We start from the raw sequence: 26,480 nt of genomic DNA, 5'->3' as shown, positions 1-26,480 counted from the left end.
CTAAAACATTAACTTTTAAAATTAAGTTTTTCTGAAAATGGCCCCTGCTCACCCCTATTTATGTTAAGTGAAGTCAAGAAAGACTCATATATATATATATATATATATATATATATATATATATATATATATATATTAGTTTTTTAAAACACAACAGTTCAACTTAAAATGTCAGGAGATACATTGTTGATATTACTGTTAAAAATGCACTTCCAATAAAGTGAGTGTTGGCAAAACCGGTTGTCATTTTTAATGTTGAGGCAGTGGGGGTGTTGGCAGCTACTGAAATGTAACTAACAAAGTAACTTGTAATCTAACTTAGTTACTTTTTAAATCAAGTAATCTGTTAAGTAACTTAGTTACTTTTTAAAGGAGTAATCAGTAATCAGTAATCAGATTACTTTTTCAAAGTAACTGTGGCATCACTGGACATGGCCCACCCACTTTTTAAGACCAATGATATTGGACCCAGTCACTTTTTCTGTTATTTAGTGCATCTGTCTGTTCACTTGTCAGAGCACCGTCAGAGTGAAATGGCCCAATAATTTAAACTCCATTTCATGTTAGGTACTTTAAAATGCTTGCTTTAGCAAACACCACTAAAATGAATACAGGATCTCTTTCTAATGATGTAAAGAGGTGGTCACACTAAATTTTAAGCATGCACACTTATTTTTGAAGCCTTGAATAAAGTTGAGCGACAGGATATGATGCTACGCTCCAAGACTTGAGTTATGAAAAAATAATTAAATTATAAATAATAATAATGACATATGCAATGTGAATCGCCTAGCTTCTCTTTTCAATTAAAGTTTGTATTTGTTGATAGTTGTATTGATGCAAAACCACAGAAATGTGAATTATCTCATGTTGGATTCTCAGAGAAAGTCAATCTGTGGCATTTAGACTCACAAACATCGGCCAAATGTCACAGCATGAATTTACAGGTCAGAGTTCACCAAATCTGAACTTTATTATTATCTTCATTAGGTAGTGACTATGCATGCTGTCCTTCATTGCATAAGTTGGAAAAGAAGCGACTGGAATAAAAAGTGTAGTGTTTTGATTTGTGTTAATGGTCAATGAGAAATAATGATGTCTGCTAAGATGATAAAAATAAAAAATAAAATTAGTTTCTTTATATATATATATAAATGTATTTTGAAGTGCATAGGGTTTTAGATAACAGTATATTCATAATATTTAAATTAAAGGTAAAATGTATGTTTATGTATACATTAATTTAAACCACAGAAAACAGGAAATGTTAACTACGGCAGAAGTGACAAAGATGTGTGTGTGTGTGTGTGTGTGTGTGTGTGTGTGTGTGTGTGTATTCTTGTATCACTCTATCCTATCGTTCTGAGAGAGCCTTCGCTAATCCTTCTCGGCAGGGTTCACTCTCCAGTCACTTCCCATCCCACAGCGAGAGAGCCGGAGATTGTGCACTCTTTCAGAGCGAGAGAGCGCACAGTTGCCCACCAGCAAGTGAATGGAAAGGCAAAAGAAAGGGCCATCGATTGGCGTGGCTTTTCCCTGTGCCTGAGGTATAGCCGGCCCTGCATGTGTTTGTATTTGAGGGGGTGGTAGAGGAAGCTTAAGAACTCGAATGAAAGAGAGATGAGGGCCCTTAGCGCCCTATATACACACCAATAATTCTGGATCTATTTTAATCTTGCTTTATCTCCGTGATGGAGTGGTGCTTTGATTGAGTTGTTGTTTACTATTATACAATCCTGTGGAAATATATCGGTCAGCATAAGGTCAGCCCTACAAATAACAGAGATTTTTTAATAAACTGCCATATACTACTGTAGGCCTGTCTCTGTACTGTAGCATGAGGAATTGTTCAATTTAAAGTCGTAAATGGATAAAAAAATTCCCAGCCCTTATTTTCCGTAAGGTACCACATTTTAGATTAAAACTAATGAGATAATAACAACTGGAAAAGCTACATGGATTCCTGTTCATCTGAGTTTAAGCAATTTGAAACTTTTAGAAGGATCTATTGACAGAAATGCAATATAATATGCATATTTATATTATCAGTGGTGTATAAAGACCTTACATAATGAACTGTTTGTTTTTATTACCTTAAAATTAGCCATTTTTATCTACATACAACGCAAGTCCCCTTACATGGATGTTGCCACTTCACAAATGGCCACAATTTAGACAAATATTGGACATATTGTTTTACAGAGCGTTCTGTCCCTACTTTTTCTCAGATGATAACATGTTTGTCCTGTGGCAGCTACTGCAGCTTCACTATGCATTTTGTGTGTCAAACTGCAAAGCTAAAGGGTGATTTTCACGAAACCATTGAAACACCACGGCACTAATGATTTTAGCTTTAAAATGTGTAATATAGTAACATTAAAAAGCATCAGAATTAACACAATACTGTGTTCTACCTTGTAATTTAATCAAATTAACACAAAAATATTATGAAAAAAAATAAATGGATGTTTTGCTAGACTACTTTAGATGACAGAAAAAATATTTACTGAATATTCATGTATAATAATAATGAAGAAAAATTAGGAAAATTATGTGTCCATGCCTGATGTTCTCATCCTCCGCAACACTTTTTGAGAACAGTTTAAGCACACATACAGAATTTTAATAAAGTTTGATTTTGAGTGACCAAGCACATGGACCAGTTACTTCAAGATGGCTACCAGGTAAGATCATTTTTTTTACAGTTAATTTGAGATATTGTCTTGTCAGAATGCTTACACGACATTTTGATTATCATTACCGCAACAGATGCTTATTAAATGTTAATTTAATTAATAGCAGCATAATACTTTGATTTTAAATGCATGTGCAGAATCTCCAAATTATGTTCTTTCAGGTTTGTCATGTCATTTTGAAAATATGTCAGTGTTGATGTTTTCTGACTGTTGCGGTAATGAGATTTTTTAGGACTAATTTTTTTAATTATGTTACAAAAAGTGTTAAATGATTAGTAAAAGTTTTTAAATTAATGTTCCCATTTACTCTAGACTTTGTTTTTCAATGTCTGGTGGGAAAAAAAGTCAATTTAAGCAATTTTTACATTTTCATGCTTGACATTTTTAAAACCAAGTTTTCGTGAGAATCACCCTAAAAGTGAACTGTAACTCAACGACTCGACCAATAGGCTTTATGCCCAGCTCCTTGTTTCCCGTCTGCTATTATAGACCCCTTCACGGTTCACGTCACAGGCGGTTCTCACTGCCTATGTCGGGGTCAGAAAAGTCATTACAGCAGATTGAGTTGCGAATTATTCGGTATCGTCAAAAATGCATACTTACGTCGTGAGCCGTGAAAATCGCACCAGGTCTTACGTTAAGTTTTCGAGATTCATGCAGAATCTCAAAAACAAAACAAAAAAATACAACATCTGCAGCTGCAAGCAATTAAACGTGCAGACTGGAACAATGCAAATATCAAAGAGGCTTGTGTTTGTAGTGCTCACTTCATTTGAGGTAAGTCATCATTTTTCAGCCCTGTTAGATTCAATTATAAAGCCTGGATGGTATGAACAGTTTGACCCCATGCTGCGCACGCACCCGATAGTCATTCAATGTTTACAAACGTTGAAGGGGTCTATTGGACAAATTGATTAATCCAGGTGTGCCTGACCTCAGTAGTCACAAACAATAATCAGACACATCTGGATTAATCAGTTTGTCCAATAATGGCAGACAGGAAACAAGGAGCTGGCTGAAGTTCAGGAAGTAGTGCAGCTGGGCATAAAGCCTATTTGTGCTGCTCTTAGTAGATTGTGTTGGTCATTATGGAAATCAGCCATAATGCCATAAATGTTAGATATGTTGTTTTTGTTATAGGTCATGTATTTAACAACATGCATTTATAAAAAAAGATGCAAACTTCTTTTATCCAGTATTATATTTTCTTTTTTTAATATTTAAAAAACAATTGCAGTTTAAAATTGCAAGAGCCAAATGTTAATAGTTCAACTATGAACATTGCACAAAAAAAGTACAAGTGTAAATTTTCAACACATATTTTTGTATAGCACTAGCTGTACTCCAGAACTCTTAAACTTCCTTTTTATTTTCTAACTTCTTTTTTAACTTTCATAAATTGTTACATTTTACGTATTCACAACATATAGCCAATAGAGATGCGCGGTTGGCGGTTACAGCCGCGGACTCCGCGGATAAACCGCGGATCGGGCGGATGACGTGACGAAAAATAATATTTTACTTAAATTCAGGTGGGTGGCAGATCAACTGCTTGTTATTAGCTGTGTCCTTCTAAGCATGTGACCTTTAAAGGTGAGCACTCTGTCTTTCAAGGTGGCAGTCTCAGAAGTTCGCGAAGACAACTGAAATTAGACGGTCTAGCCTTCTGAGGACCCATTATTTGCGTCACCTGTTGTACGCGCCCCCAGTAGTCGCCCACCGCGCCTGTCAGCAGAAAACAGCGGAAACATTTCTGACTTATTAAAATAAATATGTAATCAAAAATATTAATTTATTTTAGAAAACATGACACATTGATGTAGATTAAACTATTCAACAGTATATCAAATAATCAACCTTAGAAATATACGCAACATAAACAGAATAATATTAACACAAAACATAACTTATAATACTAAAACAGTGACAAGAAAAATGTTTCTAATACACTTTTATTTAATAAAGGTTTTAATTGTTTGGGATAGCCTCGGCTGTTAAGGATCCATTCGTTCTATCATTAACAGCGCGGAGAAATGAGGACGCATTTTGACACAGCTCTTATCAACGCCGGCGAAGGAGGTACGTGGCAAACTCAAAAAATGAGAATTAAAAACAAAGAAAATAGAAGGTCAGAAAACGTTTGCCTGGAATAAGTTTTACAAAGTGGTAAATCAGGATGACACCAGTGCAGACTATGTAATTTGTGCGTTTAATTTAGGCTATTTATTTATTTATTTTTGTCCCGTGCGCCGATCGGAGACGGAGTTCACTGGTGATATTCTACAGCTTTCTAGTCTCGCGGCTGTCATCAGCAGCGCCTTGCATCGCCCAGTCAGCGGATGGCGGGAGGGTGCGGTTTTGAAAACTGGTCAGAAAACGTTGGTGCGGATGGATGGCGGACAGATGATGAGTTTTGTGATGCGGTTGCGGATGAAATAATAGCCCATCCCGCATCTCTAATAGCCAGTGTTCTACTTATGACAAAAATTACATTTTGTGTGTTCTTTTTTTAACATTTCAAAAATATAGGCTAAACCACCTTTCCATTGTACACTACATTCGGACACGACTGTCTTGGTTCGCCCCCTAGTGGCGTAGTAATATAATATATAAGTTTAATTATAAATTTGTGTCAAAATGGAAGAGAAGCTAATTCCAGATCATTTTTAAGTCTCTTCTTAAAACCCACCTGTATGCATTGGCGTTTGAAAACTGAAATTGAAAATGTATGTATTGTTATACAGATGGTATTTGGTCTTTGTATGGTTGTATTACTGTTATTGTTCTTGCAGTCTTGTGTGTATTGTGAGTGTTTTAGCCTTTTTATATATTTATTTATCTATTATTGTTTTTATTGTACAGCACTTTGTGTCCGCTCGGGATGTTAAAGTGCTTTATAAATAAAGTTTGCTTGCTTGCATTCCAGCACAAGAGCCTTTAATCTACAAATCTATAGTTAATAATGTACCTATCAGTAATCAATAGTTTTTAAAGGATTCAAGTGTTACTCATAAAGTTAAACAAAAAAAAGGATTAATAGTTTTCACCTTGTACACAGTGTTTTGATTGGAACACAATAAAAATATATCACTTCCGGTCAGTGTGCCACATGCGGTTTGTAGGCGCACAAGTAATTTTTTTTAATACATCCAAAGCTCAAATTGGATCCGATAATTACACACCCGCAGATGACTGGCACCCCAAGCAGCCCCTTTCCGAGTCTCCTTCCAGTTTATCAGCCATCATTTGTCATGTACAGTGGAAAGGTAAAAGTAACCACGCTGATTTTAAATCAAAGATGACCGGAGGCCGGATAAAGATAATTGGAGGACTGCATTTAGCCCACGGGACGCCAGTTGACTAGCCCTGGCTATATTGATATTCGGCTGTTAGTTAACCAACCAATCATCTGTGCAATTTCACAAAAAGCAAGTTATTATATTTTGAAAAAACAAAAATATTCTGACTTTCTGATATTATGAATTATAATGAATGAGGAATGTGTAATATATTTAGAGTTACACGCATAATTGTGCAGAACAACAGTACTTTTTTTTCCTAAGCAATGATCTCCTTTGTCATTACTTCACGCTGCGTGTCAGCACGTGAAGTTTAAAAAAATACCTCCTCCGAGACATTCGTTTCTATGGTGACGCACAAAATGCATCGCCCCACCTTTGCCAAAAGCACCGGCGAGCTCAAACTAAATGTAACAAATCAAGAGAGGATCTTGGGGTAATGAGAAAGAGAAAGTGCAGAGACAAGAGAGTGTGTCTACAGAAAAGCTTTTACAGCGAGCTAATGCAGCCCGGCTCTTCAGCTACGCAGTCGGCTAAAACACCCGCCGCAAGGATTAACGCTCCCGCGGTCACCATAGCAACTCCGGCCTGCCACAATGGCTCTTAATACTTGTTTTTTTGGTCTTTTTAACAACAAGTTTTCCTGCGGAAATGAACAGGTGTTTTTGAGGGGTTCTTAGGATGCCTGCTTTTTACAACGATTGACCTTTTGATAGCAGCGATCAGACGTGATTAAATTTAAAGGGGCAAACAACTTGAGTGAAATCAAAAGAATTGGTGCTGGCATAATGGTTTAAGGTAAAAATAAAAATAATTTCACAGTAATTGAAGTATATTTTGTAAGTAAAGGCATATATCAGCACATCTACTACAATATTAACCGTTTTTACAGGAGGATGTAGGTGTGATCACAATGTACTGTACACTAATAGTTTAACCTGGCATAACGTCCAAAGTATGATTTGTTGACTAGTGCATTGCTTCATACCATGCGCCTCAACCTCAGTGGTCACTGTCAAAACTCTCCGGATATGTGATGTGCATTATTATTATTATTATTATTACAGTTAATATTGGTTCATCTTTTTCCCCATCTGTGTGGTTGTCTCAATTGACAACATACTGTAAACCAAAGAGTACAAAAAAGTCTGGAACTAGCAATAGTTGTTCAAAAACGTTTCAAAGTCTATTAATACAATACAGTCTCATGTAGATGCGTATAAATGGCACGAAGTGTGAAAATCGTGCAATAAATACACCAAATTTCAGTTTGGCGTGCATATGATACGCCAGTCCTTCCCATTGACTTAAATGGCGCATCTTTTTTGTCGTTTTATTTATTGGTTTCTCAATTTTTTCTGTTTTTTTTTTAAACCATTTTCACTTGGGTTTAGGGTTAGATTTGAGATTTGCTTAAGGAGGTTATTTAATATACAGGTTTTCCATGTTTTTGTTTTTTTTAAGCCATGGTCACTTTAAGTTAAAGGAATATTCCATTTTCTTAAAAGAAAAATCCAGATAATTTACTCACCATCATGTCATCCAAAATGTTGGTGTCTTTCTTTGTTCGGTCGAGAAGGGGTTGTGTTTTTTGGGGAAAACATTGCAGGATTTTTCTCATTTTGATGGACTTTAATAGACACCAACAATTAACACAACACGTAACGGTTTTTTTCAACGGTGTTTTAAAGGAATATAAACAATTCCGAACGAGGCATAAGGGTCTTATCTAGCGAAGCGATTGTCATTTTTTACAGGAAAAATAAAAGATGTGCACTTTTAAACTACAACTTTTCGTCTAGGTCCGGTCCAGCGCGACCTAACATAAATGCGTAGTGACGTAGGGAGGTCACGTGTTACATATATAAAACGCACATTTGCGGACCATTGTAAACAATAAACTCACACAAAGACATTAATTAGTATCAGTTGACATACAACAATGTAGGAACTGTCCTCTTTTAGTTTCAACACACTTGTAAACACTGGGGCTTAGTTTCGCGTTCGTCTTCTGTGACCTTTTGACGTCATGACATATTGCGTGGGGTCACCTGGCGCATCACGGCCAGATCTATACGAGAAGTTGTGCTTTAAAAGTGTATATTTGTTATTTTTCTTGTCAAAAATGACAATTGTTTTGCTAGATAAGACCCTTATGCCTCGTTTGGGATTGTTTATAGTCCTTTGAAACTCCGTTGAAAAAAACTGTTATGTGTTGAGTTAAGTGTTAATGGTTGGTGTCTATTAAAGTCCATCAAAATGAGAAAAATCCTGCAATGTTTTCCTCAAAAAAAAAAAAACATTATTTCTTAACGACCGAACAAAGGAAGACATCAACACTTCGGATGACATGGTGGTGAGTAAATTATCTGGATTTTTCTTTTAAGAAAATGGAATACTCCTTTAAGGGTTAGAATTGGGGTTTGGGTTAGGATGTCATTTTTATGTAACAAAAAGTTGTCCTAACCCTAAACCCAAGCGACAATGATTAAAAATAGCAAAAAATTGAGAAACCAATAAATAAAATGACAAAAAAAAGATGCGCCATTTAAGTCAATGGGAAGGACTGGCGTATCATATGCACGCCAAATTGGAATGGCACGATTTTCACACTTCGTGCCATTTATACGCAACTCCGTGAGACTGGGCTGATTAATAATGTAAAAATAAGGTATATACTTTAAAAAAGAAACTGTGTTAATATTCATGTCAACTTTAAAACAGAAATAACAGGCATTGCTAAGGACAAGGGATTGAAACATACACAGACATGCCTGACATTAACACAGCAAGCCTCCTATCCAGAGACTCAAGGGATCGGTACTAAAACAATATCCTAACATGGATTTCACTTCTCTAGACTCAATTCTGTTTTTCCCTGCCAATTCGCTGACCTTCATCCTAACACACAGGGCCATTAAAAACATTGAGGACATTTAAGAGATTTCCCCTCCACAAGACCACCATCCACTCACAACAGGAGGGATACATGATAAAAGTAAAGAAACACTTTGCACCTGCGCACATAAGCATTCCTCTATATAGAGTGATAAATATAATAATTTAAGACGGCGAATCATCAAGCAATTTTGCTTTGATGGACAATAAGGTAGCGTTATTACTGTAGGTGACCCTGGATAATACTGCACTAAAATTTTGGAAAAAAATACCCTCGCATGCCTGTAGACTGAACATGTAATACACACGCTCATAAAGACAGTGTTTTCACAGATTTGCGTTTTTGTCGTTTAAAGGACCAGTGTGTAGATTTTTAGTGGCATCTAGCAGTAAAAGTGTGAATTGCAACCAATGGCTCACTCCACAGCTCACCCCTCCCTTTCAAAATGCATAGTGAAGCTATGTAGGCCGCCAAAGGACAAACATTTCATCGCCTGAGACAATGTAATGACAAACACGCTCTATAAAAGAGTTTGCCCATCTCCTGTACATCCATGTAAGGAGACCCACAGTGTGTGTAGATAAAAACATCTCATTCTAAGGTAATAAAAAAAATACAGTTCAGTATGTAAGGTCTTTGTACACCGCTGATATTATTTATGTATATTTTCTTTTTGCAAAAACATTTAAGGGTTTGCATTTTGCCTAATAAAATTTCTATTTAGGCTATTTTTGTTCATTCTCTTCTCAGATTTTGTCATTTAAATTTAACTGGTATTGGTTTGGATCTCACATTTTTTCATATATTTTCCGATGTTTGTTTAGAGTTTAAATATCACACAAGTCTAATTTTATCCTACACACATTTCTCCAAACTGTTGAACACCTTGGTAGTTGATTTTGATATAGAAAACTTGTATCTGACAACATAAGTCATAAAGTGTAGGCAGATACTCCAAACATCAAAGGAATTGCTTTAGCAACTGATTTAAATATCCTAGATGGTATGTAAACTAGAGTTTAGGAAAAGACGTTAGGAAAATCTTCAGGAGGACATGAGGGAATTGTGTGTCCCACAGGAATGCCCACAGGAAATTCACAAATATCTCTTTAATATATCAATTCTTTCTCCTAGACACCCATGAGATTAAAAGGCGAACAAAAAATGAGACTCATTAGAAAAGGACCCTATTAATACCCTAATACATGCAATCTGGTGTTTCATCTAGTGAGACCTTAGAGTCACAAACTACCTAGTCTGACAAAATACCAAAATCTAAACCAAAATATTTAAGCATTTCTCATGAAAACTTTCAAAACCAAATCATTCAAGCTATGTTATCGCCATTCATTTTATAGATCGGTACTCTTACTGTATGCCAACAGTTTTTCTCACTTTGTACCTATTTTTAATTCTCCTAAATATTTTTAAGTCCCACTGTGGGGAAGATCAGGTTTATATTGTTGTTTATATGGCTGTGTGGTGTTTTTAATGTTTTAAGTTAAGCCATGTGCAAATTTAACATCATTGTTGAGTATTTTCAGAAATAAAATTGAAGACAGTCTAATTCCTGCGGTTTAAGATCGCAACGTCACAAACAAGTAACCAAATGATATCAACACAGGACCGTAGTTCGAGATTAGTGCTGTAAACATGCAGTTTAAATATGCATTATGTGAAACCTAGCACACTTTCAAAAATGCTGTGTTATTTTCAATCCAGCATTGAGTCAAAAAGGGATGAGCCCAGAAAATGTTTAGACCCAACAATCTGTTAAAACAGCCCATTATTTTGGGTTAAAACAACCCAGCACGGGTTCAATTATAACCCAGCGGGCTTGGCTTGTCCCTTTTTGACCCAACGCTGTGTTAAAAACAACCCATCAGTTTTAGAGTGCAGTTATCTGTCTAAAACTGCCGAATGTAGCATCTATTTACATATATCTATGGTCCAAGGTGGTGTGAAAGGGTGGAGGTGGAGGGCTCTCCTGATTTTGCCAAGTGGTTGATGCCCTCAGGGCAACATTATGTTGACCCTGGGACAACATTTCAGTCAACCAATCAGATTTCAGAAAAACGTTTACAGTTTGTTTTAAGTTTAAGCTTACAATCAGGATTAGCTGTTTCTAGACCATTGTTTTTCACTTATCATGTCCCTCTGACTTTAGGGTTTGGTTATGGTTAGGGTTGGGGTTTTGGTTGGGTTTAGGTTTTATTTAGAAAAATGTTGTCCTTGGGTCAACACGATATGTTGCCCTGAGGACATCAACCACTTGGCAAAATCAGTTCGAGCGGAGGTGGAGACTAATGCATGCTCGGTCTCCTTTTTCTCTCTCCTATCTGAAGAGGAAGTCTTTGCTTTTAACCACCCGTTTCCAAGGTCTTTGCTTCTAACCACCTGTTTCCAAGGTCTTTGCTTCTAACCATCCTACCACCTGCCTGTTAGATCCTATACCCACCCATCTACTTCAGGCCATCTCTCCATTGGTTATACCTGCTCTCACCCACATTATCAACTCATCTCTTTCCACTGGAACATTCCCAGCAGCTTTTAAAGAGGCCCGGATTACCAGCTGCTGAAGAAGCCCACACTTAACCCTGCAACATTAAAAAACTACAGACCCGTATCTCTCCTACACTTCATTGCCTTCTTGAGTGTGTGGTTTTTGACCAGCTCTCCTCCTTTACACAAAATAAGCTCCTGGACATCAACTAGTCTGGTTTCAAAAGCGGTCACTCCACCGAGACTGCGCTGCTCTCAGTCATTGAAGCCCTAAGGCAGGCAAAGACAACCTCCAAATCATCTGTACCGATCCTACTGGATCTATCCGCCGCCTTTGACACTGTTAATCACCATATCCTCCTTTCAAACCATCAAGGCTATGGGTGTCTCTGGTACAGCGCTACTGTGGTTTAAGTCTTACCTCTCAGGTAGGTCATTTAGGGTATCCTGGAGAGGTGACGTCTCCCAACCCCATTGTCTTAATTCTGAGGTACCTCAAGGCTCAGTGCTTGGACCACTGCTTTTTTCGATATACATGACATCCCTGGGTTCTGTCATTCGGAAACATGGCTTTTCCTACCACTGCTATGCAGAATAAACACAACTCCACTTTTCGTTCCACCCCAAAAATCCCACGGTTTCTGCCCGCATCTTAGCATGCCTCAGGGACATCTCACTCTGCATGAAGGATCACCATCTCCAGCTGAACCTTCCAAAGATGGAGTTGCTTTTCATATCATCTGACCCTAAGATTCATCACAATCTTTAAGTTCAACTAGGTTCTTCGACCATTACGCCTTTCAGGACAGTCAGAAACCCTGGCGTGGTCATTGATAATCAGCTTAGCTTCTTAGAGCATGTTGCCAGCACCGCCCGCTCTTGTAGATTCATCCTCTACAATATTAGGAAAATTAGACCTTTCCTAAATGAGCATGCTACACAAGTCCTAGTCTAGGCTCTTGTCCTGCCTAGACTGGACTATTGCAATAAGTTACTGGCCAGACTCCCAGCCTGCACAACCAAACCCCTACAGATGATTCAGAATGCAGTGGCAAGAGTGGTCTTCTATGAACCAAAGAGGGCACACATCACTCCTCTCTTTGTCAAGTTACTGGGTCAGCACCCCCTTACCTTCACTTGTTTAAACAGCCTTACGTACCCTCTCGATCCATGCCCTCTGTCACCGAGCAAAGGCATGTGGTGCCATCCCAAAAAGGCAAAAAATCACTATCGCGTATCTTCTCTGGATCTGTTCTATGTTTGTGGAACGATCTGCCGGTCGCGACATCTGCTGACTCTGTAGCCGTCTATAAGATTCGGCACCTCACCTCTCCTGCCAACACCTCACTTACTAATTCTTACTTTTTTTTTTTGTAAAAAAAAGCTAACCCTTGGTAATGTATACTTTGTTAGACTTGATGAGACTAGTTCTAGTGTTCTTATGTATTGCTGTACTTGTGTTGCTCTTATTGCTTCTATTGTTTACCTCATTTGTAAGTCACTTTGGACAAAGCGTCTGCTAAATGACTAAATGTAAATTTGCATAATTATATTTATGATCTGAGCTGTGCCATTGAGTAGAGGCGGGGACTAATTTGTATATTCAAATATTTGCATATATACTAAATGAGGCAAAGGTGTAGAGTTACATTAAAGCTGTTTTAAATCATAAAGAAATTACTGTGACAAGCTATACTTTTATATATGCTATTATGATGCTCAAAGATGAGTTTACACTGGTAAAATTCTTACAGGGAGACTTTAAGAGAAACATGAAAGGAACATTTCATATGAAAATTAAATTTAAATAAAATAAATATGTTCTTCTAGGTATTTACACACACACACACTTGCGCGCACACACAACTGCTTAGGTGCCTGATCCATTGAGTCCGTCTGTGGATGCATGGCTTATAGATCTAACCCCGGCCATCACTACCCCACCACGCTTCACAGAAGCATTTATCTCCCAAACTGCCTCTGCTTTCCCCTCTAAAGCACTTCCAGCATATTTCTCCCTTCCCCTGGTCTCTGCGAGGATCTCAAGGCCTGTTTTTCTCTCCATCTACTGCTTACCTCTCTGGGAGTCTCTCTTTCTCTGTTATCGGCTGGTGGAGTAGCTTTACTCAGTCACAGATAGTGGAAAGCTGTGGTGGGCAATCTGCCAGACAGCGAGAGCTATCAGATATGCATGGAATCCTAATACATCATGATACACGATGTGTGTGCGCGTACAGAAATACACAGTGCAAAAATGACAGGTAAAATTAAACACACCGAGAGTCAAAATGTTTGTGACTGAGCTAATATTTGGTGACACTAAAAATCAAACGATAGCTTTTTTTATTTTTTTCTCTCACCGTCTGTTTATATTTGTGTGTGAGAGACAGTAAACATTACTTTAACTTTATGCTTTAACTTTTGCAAGAGAGGTAATAAAAGATGAGTCTAAAATGATTTTGCATCTAAAATAAAAGAATATGACAGAAAGAGGAGATGTCTCATAAGACATCATGTCTTCCAAGCAAATAATCATGATGAATTACTGCTTTGCATTATTTCTTGCCTTTGCCTTGGATTGCACCACGAGTTTCACTGAAGTGAAATTAATTAAAGGCTGTTTTTCCAAAGTGAGAATGTGTGCTAGTAATTTTAACAGAAAATTATTGTAAAATGCTACAGATCTTATACTTGTGGGCTAAAAAACAAATGTTTACAAATATAATATGATGCAATTTCACACAAACAAGAGTGCTGATATACTTAATATGAGTAGAACTGTAATTTGGTTGGAAACATGATCCTGGAGCTATACAGAAAATACAGAAGGTCTTTTTACACTTAAAATAGTAAACCCTGGGTAAACGGAATCCTTTCTGTTTCACTTTTTACACTGTTCATACTTAATAACCAGGGGTTGAGTGATAACCCTGGGTATTCTTACTCTAACGCTTTAAAGGAAAACACCACAGTTTTTCAATTTTTTTACTATGTTCTTATCTCAACTTAGACAAATTAATACATACCTATCTTTATTCAATGTCTGCACTTAATCTTTGTACAGCGCGTCGTGAATGTGCTAGCATTTAGCCTAGCCCTATTCATTCCTTAAAGGAATAGTCTACTCATGTTCAATACTAAAATATGTCACTACCCCAACCAAGAACTGTTGATACATCCCTCCACCATCCGCGCGCGCGCACGCAAGCGCCGGAGCGCGCCGCGACGCTTCGATAGCATTTAGCTTAGCCCCATTCATTCAATGGTACCATTTAGAGATAAAGTTAGAAGTGACCAAACACATCAACGTTTTTTCTATTTAAGACGAGTAGTTATACGAGCAAGTTTGGTGGTACAAAATAAAACACAGCGCTTTTCTAAGCGGATTTAAAAGAGGACCTATATTCTATGGCGTAATAGCACTTTTGGGAGTACTTCGACTCGGCGCAGTAACACCCTACCTCTCCCATTATGAGAGTGAGAAGGGGAGCGGACTTTTCAGGCGAGTCGAAGTACTTCCAAAAGTGCTATTACGCCATAAAATATAGTTCCTCTTTTAAATCCGCTTAGAAAAGCGCTACGTTTTATTTTGTACCACCAAACTTGCTCGTATAACTACTCGTCTTAAATAGGAAAAACGTTGATGTGTTTGGTCACTTCTAACTTTATCTCTAAATGGTACCATTGAATGAATAGGGCTAAGCTAAATGCTATCGAAGCGTCGCAGCGCGCTCCAGCGCTTACGTACACGCACACAGATGATAGAGGGATGTATCAACAATTCTTAGTTAAGGTAATAACATATTTTAATATTGAAAATGAGTGGACTTTAAGTCCTGCAAACTAAGTGCTCTTCTGCAATACAATATAGCTCTCATTTTTTATCACCACGTTTTATTTTGTGCCACCATACTTACTCGCGTAACTCCTCATGTAATAGTCTTTAAATAGAGAAAACATTGAAGTGTTTGGTGGCTTCTAAATTCATCCCTGTTTGGATCCTAAGGAATGAATGGAGCTACGCTAAATGCTAACACGTTCAAGACGCGCTGTACAAAGATAAAGTGCACGCATTGAAAAAAGATAGGTATGTATTAATTTGAGGTAAGAACATAGTAAAATATTGAAAATGGTGGTGTTTTCCTTCAATTAACCACTTGTCTTGCGCTTCCACATCAGTGACAAAATACGTTGCTACACAAGTCTTGCTTAGCTCCTGGGAAGTTTTTACTAGTACGTACGTACTCATCTTACTAAATATAAGAGGCCTACTTCAGTTTCTGATTGGCTGTCTGTTGCTAAGCCAGGTCATTACATTTTAAGAGGTGGTTCACATTTCGTGTCTTTGCACACACAAATACGATATTTTCAATGTAGATGCATGGCAAGCACACTTAAATAGAGAAATAACGTGTTTGTGCGCGCAAAAGACATGCGCCGCTCTCTATTTGACCGCGCTTGCCGCCCGTCTACATTGAAAATAACATATTTGCGTGCGCAAAAGACACAAAATGTGAACCGCCTCTTACTGTGGGTTTACACCTAACGCGTTGAACTCGCATCTGGTGTAAACCCACAGTTAGAATGTAATAACTTGGCTTAGCAACAGACAGCCAATGAAGAGCATGTACTGTACCTCATACAGTATGGACCACCACTGTATGCATTGTGACCAGTGACGTCGTTTAACACAAAAAAACCCCCACAAAGTATGGCATAATTTCCTCTCTCAACTAATGCAACCATAAAAGCACATTACTAAACTAAATGTGTAAATACTCCACCATTGTGAACAAAATCCACCATACTTAGACCTATATGTATGGATAACAACATTACACAAGCAGTACAAACTCTGAAACATCCCTAGCCTTAAATTTTTTAAAGCTGCGAATCTCTAGCAACAGATTTACTAAAATTATACTTTTATCAAGCTGATATTAACACAAAACATTCTGCCATTTATTGTATACTGTGACAGTTAGTCAAAAACCCACCAGCCAGACGTCGTCATGACAACCGCCAACAAAATGATATTTTAACGGCTTGATAGCACACAAGTTAACCAACTATAAGCCTAAAATACAGACTCAAATATTAAATAAAATTCACAATAAACAGAATAAAAAAATTCTTACATTTGCTTTCTCTTCGGCTTTTTATATGCGGCCTTATTTAAAAAGGCAACCAATAATAATTTAAATTCACTGTGACTGCACTACAAATGTGTTTTGTAAAAAATGTTTATTTATCCATAAATTATCTGCAATTATTACATCTAGCTTAAGATTGGGTGAGAACTCTAAGAGCAAAAGTTTAATTTCAGTAATTTGTTTTAATATAATCTCTGTTCAACTATATTTATCACTCATCATTATTACTTTCATTTTAGTAATGCCATATAATAAACAATTTCTCATGCAGATAGGCTTTATATATTTTTTTAGATAAACGGTGCTTTTATGACTGATGAAAATAATTTCCAAGCAACGTGAAGTGTTAAGAGAAGTACTGAGGGGGGCTTGAGTCTTGCTGGGAACTAAACGTCCATTTTCAAATGTCACAATCTTGTGCCTCCACACCCCGGTCGACGAGTTCTCGTAACTGTAAATTGCTTTTGCAAACCATTCAATTTCCCTGCTCTCTCCTGGTTCTCATCCTTGTAAATAAAATTTCATTTGTAACGTTAACAATCACGACGTTTGTTGGACCAAACGTTTCTTTCATTTATTCAAAAGTGTTTGTGGATTGTACACGAGTGAACACTATCATAACAAATTTGACGAAGTTTAATGGGCCCGGCTAGTGCCAGCATTAATGATTATTGAAAGGTACATTACTTTGATGGCGAGGGTTGTTTAAAGTTAATCGTGGTTATTATACAAGCAATTACATCCACATTACATTTAATCCAGCATACAGTGCTTTATGAGTAACAAGCTGCTGCAAAGACTTAATAAGATATGTATGGTTACATGCTCATGCACTAAAAAAAATCATCCTGCACCATTTACCAGCCAGCTGTGTGACCTAAAATCTCATAAAGGGTATATGAAGCATTTTTATACTTTCTTTTTTATATACTCTGTATATATGGGGTGCCATTATAGTTCAGTTTTTGTATGTATGTAACTATTTATATTTAGTATATTTATAGTCAGACAAACTCTCTCAGTAGGTTAGCTGTGTATAGGTCTATACCACTTATTTTTTTGTATGTCTAAATATGTAGCACTGTGGTCCTGTGGTACACAACATTTTGTTCCACTGTAGTAGAAAAGCAGATTGGATTGCTAATTTCAATGACAATACAATGAAAATAAATTAAACTTCAAACAAGGTACACTCTAAATAAATGGTGTTAAATAGCACTCAAAGTGATTCACTGGCTTGTAATCATTGGGGAACCCCATTAAGTGCTATTTAACACTATTTTTTAGATTGTATAGATCCACACAAGATTTATCAGTATATGTGTTCCTTGGGAATGGAACCCAAAACCGTGGCACTGCTAACTCAATGCTTTGCTATTTGAGCTACATGAACATGCTATTAAGAACACAATTATAGAAATGTCTTGTGTATATAAATGAATAAATATATAAAAGCATAAATAAATTAATCAATAAATGTAAAAAAACTGAAATAAATAAATGAATGAATAAATAAATGCAGGAATAAAAAATAAATTAAATGCAGAAATAAATAAATGAAAAAATACAGAAATAAATAAATGCAGAAATAAATGCAGAAATAAATAAATGTAGAAATACAGAAATAAATAAATGAATAAATACAGAAAGGCAGAAATAAATAAGCAATTAATTAAATAAGCAATAGTTCTTAAAAAGTCAAAAGGATTGTATGTATATAGCTGAGCGACTGAGCTGCAAAAAAATATCCTTTTTAACCAATCCTGCATTTAAGAAAGCTTGGGACCGCCTACATTTTTAACATACGGAAACGGAAATACAGAAAGGAAGAAATGTAGAAATGCATAAATAAATGTAAAAAAAATAATTAAATGTAGAAATACATAAATACATGTAGAAATACATAAATAAATGTAGAAATAAATGTAGTGGTGCAAAAATAATACAATTAAAAGTTGATAAAGTTGACAAAACAATATATTTTATATTTATTTGTGTCTGCATTTATTTATGCATTTAATTAATTACTTATTTATTTCTATATTTATGTATTTATTCTTTTATTTTTACATTTATTTATTTCTGTATTTCTTCATTTATTTATTTATGCATTTATTTATTCCTGCCTTTATTTATTTATTTATTTATGCATTTATTTATTTATATACACTTAAGTCATTTTTCGTCCTTCATAATACTCACATATGTTGGCATATGTGTGCAGTTTCAATGATTTGTCAAGTGCTGATTACCTGATGAGAGTTGTTTGTGAGTTGTGTGTAGAAGTGAGGCAGTTGATTAAATGTGTTATGCTGTTGCCCATTTGAAAGAAAACATTGGCAGCTAGAAAATAAAAACTTATAGAAACTCATGAGTTCATCTGAGTTTATCATTTAGCAACAAAGTATATGCAGCCTGAAAGCAAGTGCTCGGCCACCTGAAATAATTATGCACTGCCATAGCTCTATAAAACCAAGGTTGTGTTCGCAAAATAGCTCCCTATACCCTTAAATGGTGCACTATTTGAGGGAACATCCATTTGTAGTAGTGTCCGAAATCAGACATTATTGAGTGCACTCATTCAACCCTACAATGCACCCCAATAATAAGGGTACAACCGATTCAGCTAGCCGCTATTTGTCCAAGCTCGCGCCAAATGAATTCTCGGATTCCTGCAGAAGATGACTGCACTGCACTTCCAGCGGGCTCAAGTGTCTGAATTCATTTACTTGTTTTCATTCACTCCTTTGTGTGAACTATATTAGTGAAAAAATGTAGCGAATAGTGAATGTTTAGGGTGCTATTTCGGACTCTTGTCTTGTTGTTTTATTTTGAGGTGTGAATCGCACTACAGTCCCACATACTATCATAGATCAGATGGCCATTTAGCTGGTGGCTTACACTGACTCACTGCGAATTGTCAAAGCTACTGTATCCCTTTCTATATTTTCTATATTACCTTTTATCAGCGCTGACCTATCCTTAGGTTTGCCACCCTGCAGTCACAATAGGCAACCAGAGCAGGTATGAATGAGGAATGGTCTGTCAGTGTCAGCGTCTAATGAAGCACACAAGTTAACATTATCTCATTACGTACTGCCATAAAATGCAACATCTCTTCAGGAGAATGCGCTCAACCTTGTGTAAGCACAATGATGAATGGATGAGTCAGGAAAGTCAAGTCACTACTAGGGATGTTCATATTGCTTAGTTAACCGCAGGTAAGAATTTATGACCGTTTAACGGCGCAGACATTTTTCTATCCTTAATTTGTGAATGTCCTGTAAATGATGCGAATCATTGCTGCCCTGACGGTCTGGTTAAGTAATCATTTGTATGAGAAATCCTTTGTACCACATATGAACTGGTTTGATAGCTGATCGTCACTGATCATAAACATCTCTCTTTTTGAATAAACAGAGGAATAGGACCCAAAACTTTTTGAAATGTGTCCTGCTTTAAAAATGGCCACTGTAGATGAAAAATAGACAATCGGTCTTCTTTGAATATTAATCCTCTGGACTGATTGTGTGCTCTTTGATAATGTAATGTTGTGTGAAATTTGATAATGTATGAAACCTGGTTCTGTTGTTGCAGTTTGCGCATTCAAATTAAATAAAATATTTGTATTGTTTTTACTGGGTCACAGACAACGATCAAGTATATTTTTAGTCAATGGCAATTTAATCACAAAAACATGTTTATTTTAGAGCTATTGTACAGTAAATAGAGTACAGTAATATACAGTAGTAATAACTATGGATCTTATGAATAAGTACTTGCTACCCTTACATATTCATCTGTTACAGCAGAGCTAAAAATGAAAAATATAGCTTAGGTATATTATAAAATGCTGAAACACTTCTAGAAGAGAACCTCATTGTTACTTTGTCAGAGGTTCAAGTAATGCATTTCTTTCAATGAAGATACATTGAGATGAGAGGGAAAATATGAGCCCTATGTGTGCGCGCGTCAAATTCATAACTTTATATTCTCCTGTGTGGCGAGACAGTGACGAATCACCAGCCCCTATTCAATATAGATCCATAAGTCCTCATTCAATAATCTTCATCAACCAATCAGCTGCCCTTTCTATAGTCACATGACCTGCATTGTTCAGGCCTTGGAGCTACTATGAGACAAATTACTTCCCATTTATGAAAAAGTAATGATTTCTGCTGCGAGTGATGCACTTTATGAGCTCCGCAGTGAAAAACGTACACATCTGTAATCGGCTTTTTCCTCTGCGATGTCGACAATATCTAGTGCCCTGAAAAATGTCAATCCAAACCCAGCAAAAGTCAGGTCTTGTCAGGAGAGCAAAAACAGCTTTGTTGAGGTACTACTGCTGCTTTAAGATTTATATTACTTTATTTAGTAGCAAATGTTTTATAACATGACAAATTAAAATGCATACAAGGGAGTAGTGAGGGTCTATGTCTTATTTAAACTCTTTTCTAAGTAGCAAGCTGAAATGATGACTTTCCATGTTGAATTAAACACAACCTAGAGGAGTTTTTTTTTAGCATGGGGTGTTTTAAGTTCAATACCAGGTGGATTTTGGGGAAATTAGGTTCTCAGAGTGAATTTCTGGCAGACAAATGCATTCAAGCGACGCTCACACACACTTAGGGCGGATCAGCCTCATATGACATCAACTAACGGTGAAAACGCTCTTCGTCCCCAGAGCCGAAATCCGACAAATACAGGACCCATGCATCATCAAATAACAGTGTCTGAATCCATAAAACGTATGCTGTGGGACGCAATAAACTCTCTCATCAATAATGTATGACCCTCTCTCTCCACACATATCAATCATTATCATCTACTTCCCTTTCTCTCTTTCAAATATCAGGCCGCACACACACTCGACAAATTTGTATCGCTGTGGAACAAGGAGAAATGAAATGTATGTTTGTGTTTCAATAAGGTACATCTCTGGCTGCCGGGTGCATTGCTCGGTGCTGACATAAAGGGAGTCAATGACCTCACACACTTTATATTTCTTAGGGGTTTAATATGGAGGGTCAATACATGACATCATCCGCATGCAAACATATAAATGAGGATGTACAGATATTCACTGAGGCTACCCAAGGTACATAACCATTTCATGGTTTTGCTCTTTATACTAAACAATCTGAGCTAGAACTCTTTACTCGTACGCTGACAGAAAGAAAGGTACAAAACTACTACATTACTACATATTGAAATGTTTTACCTTTTGGGTACAATATTATAGCCTAAAAGGGATCGCACACCGGCCGCGCAGCTCAGCGCCGTGCCGTGTCGAGCCACCGGTGTGCGTATACTCATAGAAAACAATGTGTTCGATTTTTTTTAGAACGGCGCGGCGCGGCGCGGCGCTGCGCGGCCGGTGTGCGATCCCCTTAAGGACCTATTGTGTACCTTAAGGATCAATTCTGTACCAGTAAAATTTTAGGGGTACAAAACGGTTAACTGTACATTTAAATGTGTACAAAAGGGCCTTAAGGTACAGCAAGGTACACAAAAAGTTACAACATTGTATTATGTTTTTTTAAAGGTACAAAACAGAACCTTAGGGTACCACTCCAGCGACAGAAAAGGTAGAATTTTAAACATCTTTTTTCTTAACTAAATTAATATACATTAATATTAACATTAATAAACTCAAAAAAAAAAAAAAAAAAAAAAAACTGAGTTTAAATCAACAGCTGAGTAAATATAGGACAGAACACAAACTGGGCTAACTTGACCTATCAAGTTGGCTTATTAATTTTGACCCGGAAAATGGGTTGTTTTTAACCCAAAGGGTGGTTTAATTTTTTACTTCATAAAAAGGTTAATATTAGGAGTCTTATATCACAATATGATTTATTTCATAGACGGTTTCATAGGACACACGTGCGCTGACGCGATACACATCTGGATCCGAACTTTACTTCCGGTTTTGTTTTTTTTAATGGTCTGCCTAGTTGCTAAACTGATCTCTTGAACAAATGTCTCGTCGGACATAACAAATGTTTTGGTTTCCTAGGTAATCTGTGTGTTGTTTTTTTGCATGTTATATAAATAATCTACGTTTAAAGAAATTTGTTGTTATTTATTCTTAGCGGAGTTTACCGGAAGTTACGTGCGGACCACGACAGCCGCTTGTTTATGTTGTTACTGCTGAAACCGTCTATATCATGATAACGATATGTATCTCTGTAGAGTTTTCTTTTTCTTTTAATAAGGTTTTTATGTTATTAAAATATTTAATGCCACAGAATTTTCATAATTCTTACAAAAAACTTATACAAGCATAAAAAAGAAGACAAAAAAAACAAATCTAAAGCTCACTGAAGATAAACAGTCAGTGATGAAATAGTGATAATAAATACATTTTGATAAAATGTGTGATAAAAATGTTTGATAAAATGCGGATTATGTGTCACCCTCGGACATGTTTGCGAAGTTTTTTTTCAAACTTATAGCGTGCGTCTCCTTCAAACTGTAAACGAAGCCTGGGCGCACAAAAAAAACAGCTGGGGCGCACCAGATAACACGTTAGCCGCGTCGTACGTCATCCGTGTCACTGCAGTCACGTGACTTTAATCTTGCGCATGCACTTCACAACAGACACGGAAGAGAAGACAATGCTGAATAAAGTCGTAATTTTTGTTATATTTGGACCAAAATTTATTTTCGATGCTTCAACACATTCTTACTGACCCACTGATGTCACATGGACTACTTTGACAATGTTTTTATTACCTTTCTGAACATGGACAGTATACAGTACATAGATTTTCAATGAAGGGTCAACAAACTCTCAGATCTCTGTACTTTGCTCATTATAGCTGCAGTTTTTGTGATTGTATTACCGAGATGTTTGTTTGTAATGCGTTAAAACTTAAGGAACGTACCAAAGCTATATGTTTTTTCTAGCTTGGAGAATTATATGCAATCATGTGATCGCCCCCTCTCTGTATTTCAGACGCCCCCTCATCAGCGCTCGGCTGGCACCAGCACTGCTCCGGACGAACCTTGTTTATTCACATAAGTAAAAACCACAGCCTCTCCACACCTGAATTCAAACAGCACTGAGTTAATTTGACCCAGCATTTGGGTTGATGCATCGCAGGAGGGATGCATTCATTCAACTGTCAGTGAAAACGACCCAAATAATAACCCAATGATTGGGTTACACAACAAAACTACCCAAGACTAAGAAAATAATCAAATTAAATGACCAAAAAGGCTCAACCCTGCGTTTGGGTAGAAAAAATAACCCAATATAGAATGTACTTTCTTAAATGTATCCTTTTGAGTTAAGTAACAAAAAAGTCATATGGGTTTTGTAACGACAAAGATTTTCCATTTTATAGATTTTTCCTTTTTTTCCGTTTTACATTTTTGCGAACTCATTACCATCTTTTATAATAAAAGCTGGATTAGTGTGTAGCATTGATGCTTTCCTACTGCTCAGCTCTGGCTTATAAACACAAAGCTCTCTCTCTTTCTCTCTGTTCCTTCAGCACACATGAATATTTAATTACACTCACAAAATTACACACCTCCAAATGAAAGTGACAAGAGATGGCACGAGGAGCGAGCTAGAGCTGTGGGACGGGCAGAGGGACACTAATATCTCTGGGTAAATAGTCATTAGCTGAACCAATCGTCTTTGAATCAATATTGAGCGAGGTGCTTGGGACCCATGAGCATTCACATACACACGTACACACACACAATCGCACCCCCAAAGGTCAGGGGTCAAAGGTTGCACGCTGATTTGGAGTCAGACACTAAAGTTATCTGTAGACACCAAAGATAATATACTGTGTGTGTGCGCGCGTGTGCGGTATACATATGTGGGTGTGACCTTAAAACCCGATTCTCTCAAGAAGCAGTTCACTTGAATGTATTAGTCAAACACTCCCTCAAAATCTACATTGACAAACAGAGTGTGTGTCGCTTTTAACAAGGGGTTTAGCTAATCTAATTAATATTAACATTTTAAAAAATAAGAATTTACAATGGTAATATTCTCCAATTAGAGGAGTGCCGAGATGATTCGAGTTAATATTCGTGCCAGGCAGTGATGTCTACGGAGGGTCCAAGGCACACGGCAAGCACAACGGAATCAAGCAAACCAAATTAGCATGTATAATTACCCTAAATCCTTGACAGTTTAATGTTTGAGATTAAAGCAAAAGTTAAAATGGAAAACAGCTCATTTGGAGCGCAGTCGGAAGAAGTGTTTTGTGGGAATGTAACATGTAAAAGATGTCGGATTTTAATTAGGGTGATTACGGCAGTGTACGGCAGTGAGGAAATTCCATTGATCAGTAAGGACAGGGCTATAAGTGTGTGTTTGGCCTATCAGCGTGTTGTTTATTCAGATGCCGGCAAGTCTCCGACAGAGCACAGTGGTACTTTAATCTTGTGGAGTTAGTCAATAAAAGCTTAATTACGGCTTAATGAGGGGTCTTAACGCCAGTCAATGATGAGTCAATACTATACATAATATAAATTGAATTCTTAACCTTGGACCTCCATAGTTAGGGGAAATCCATGTAATTGCCGCAAGTGCGCATTTTGAAATTTCAAAAATTGGTCATTTACGTTAAAACGTCCCGGTTTTAGCCTTGGCTGGGTTGAGGCGTCAATTGGGTATTGGTGTGGTGGCTGCCATATCTTGGCTGCCTGTTTACTTCAATGCAACACGATAATTTATTACAGGATAATAGATTAACTGTTTATTTTTCATTGCATGCAGTTTTAAAATTCAAATTTGCCACGTTTCTCATCATCGTTAGCTCAAATAGCTTGCGCTTGAGGAAAACTGTACATGCAAAGATTTTACAAATTTTTAAACTCAGGAGGAGCTTTGACTCTAAGACCCATCACAAGCTCATTGTAAGGTAAAGCTTGGCTTTTATAATGTTACGCTGTCTGATTTGCTGTGTTATGAACAAAGCAGTGTGTAATTTATCTATGTACTAGTCGCACACACACTTATAGTATTTTAGGGATGGTGCATTTATCTTGTGCTGTTTCTTTCAGCAAACAGGATAACCTTTTGACAAATTTGTCATGCATATCAATTTGTCAAATTGCTTCCATGATGTCCTCATCAATAGATTATTTAAAGCGTTGTGCTTTGTTGTGATATTTAAGCATGGTCATGATTGGGAATGAATGAAAATATATGAATATGTTGCGTCAAATTAGGGAGATTAAATGAGGTCACCAGAGACTGTCATATCTTGGTTTTAGGGGAATTGACGCCACTGGTCGTGGGTCAGGATTTTCTCTGGATATTCTGGTTTCCTCTCACAATCAAAAAACATGCAGGTTAGGTGAACTGGAGATGCATCAACCAATTTGTGTCTAGATTAACTTGTGTGTAGATTAACCAGTTCTCACCATGAATATGGTTTTAGATGTTGGTATGGCATAATAAATAAATACAAATATTTATTTTAAAATATTAAGGGGCAGTTTCTCGGACAGGGATTAGCCTATGCCAGGACTGGGCCTTAGTTTAATTAGGAAATATAACTATAAACATGCCTTACTAAAAACATTACTTTTGTGCATTTTGAGGCAAAACAAAGGGCACTGATGTATTTTAAGATATGTCAGTGCAAGTTGTTTTCAGTTTGGACAGCTCTTAAAAAATGTTTAGTCTAGGACTAATCTAATCCTTGTCCGGTAAACCGTCCCTAAATGTTTTGTTTGAATACAATGAACCCTGTTAGAGCAGTTCATTTGCACTGCAAAAAATTATTTTCAAGAAAAAATTATCTTAGTATTTTTGTCTTGTTTTCAGTAAAAATATCTAAATTCTTAAATTAAGATGCTTTTTCTTGATGAGCAAAACGACCCAAGAAAATAAGTCTAGTTTTTAGACCAAAAATATCATATTTAAGTGATTTTGAGGATAAAACAAGCAAAA

At 36.8% G+C, this 26,480-nt stretch overlaps 1 long non-coding RNA gene across 2 annotated transcripts in view; it reads right to left on the bottom strand.

Moving 5' to 3' along the window:
* Positions 1-3,379: 3,379 nt before the first annotated feature.
* The window catches only part of LOC129423716 (uncharacterized), a 611,574-nt gene continuing 588,473 nt past the window's right edge, over positions 3,380-26,480 (bottom strand). For both annotated transcript variants that reach the window (XR_012369284.1, XR_012369282.1), the window contains exon 7: positions 3,380-3,630. This is a non-coding gene — a long non-coding RNA (uncharacterized lncRNA). The remainder of the gene's footprint in view (positions 3,631-26,480) is intronic.

This window comes from Misgurnus anguillicaudatus, chromosome 1 (genome assembly GCF_027580225.2).
Source record: "Misgurnus anguillicaudatus chromosome 1, ASM2758022v2, whole genome shotgun sequence".
Taxonomy (NCBI): domain Eukaryota; kingdom Metazoa; phylum Chordata; class Actinopteri; order Cypriniformes; family Cobitidae; genus Misgurnus; species Misgurnus anguillicaudatus.
The sequence above is the reverse complement of the archived record's forward strand: the minus strand, read 5'-3'. Positions and strand labels throughout refer to the sequence as shown.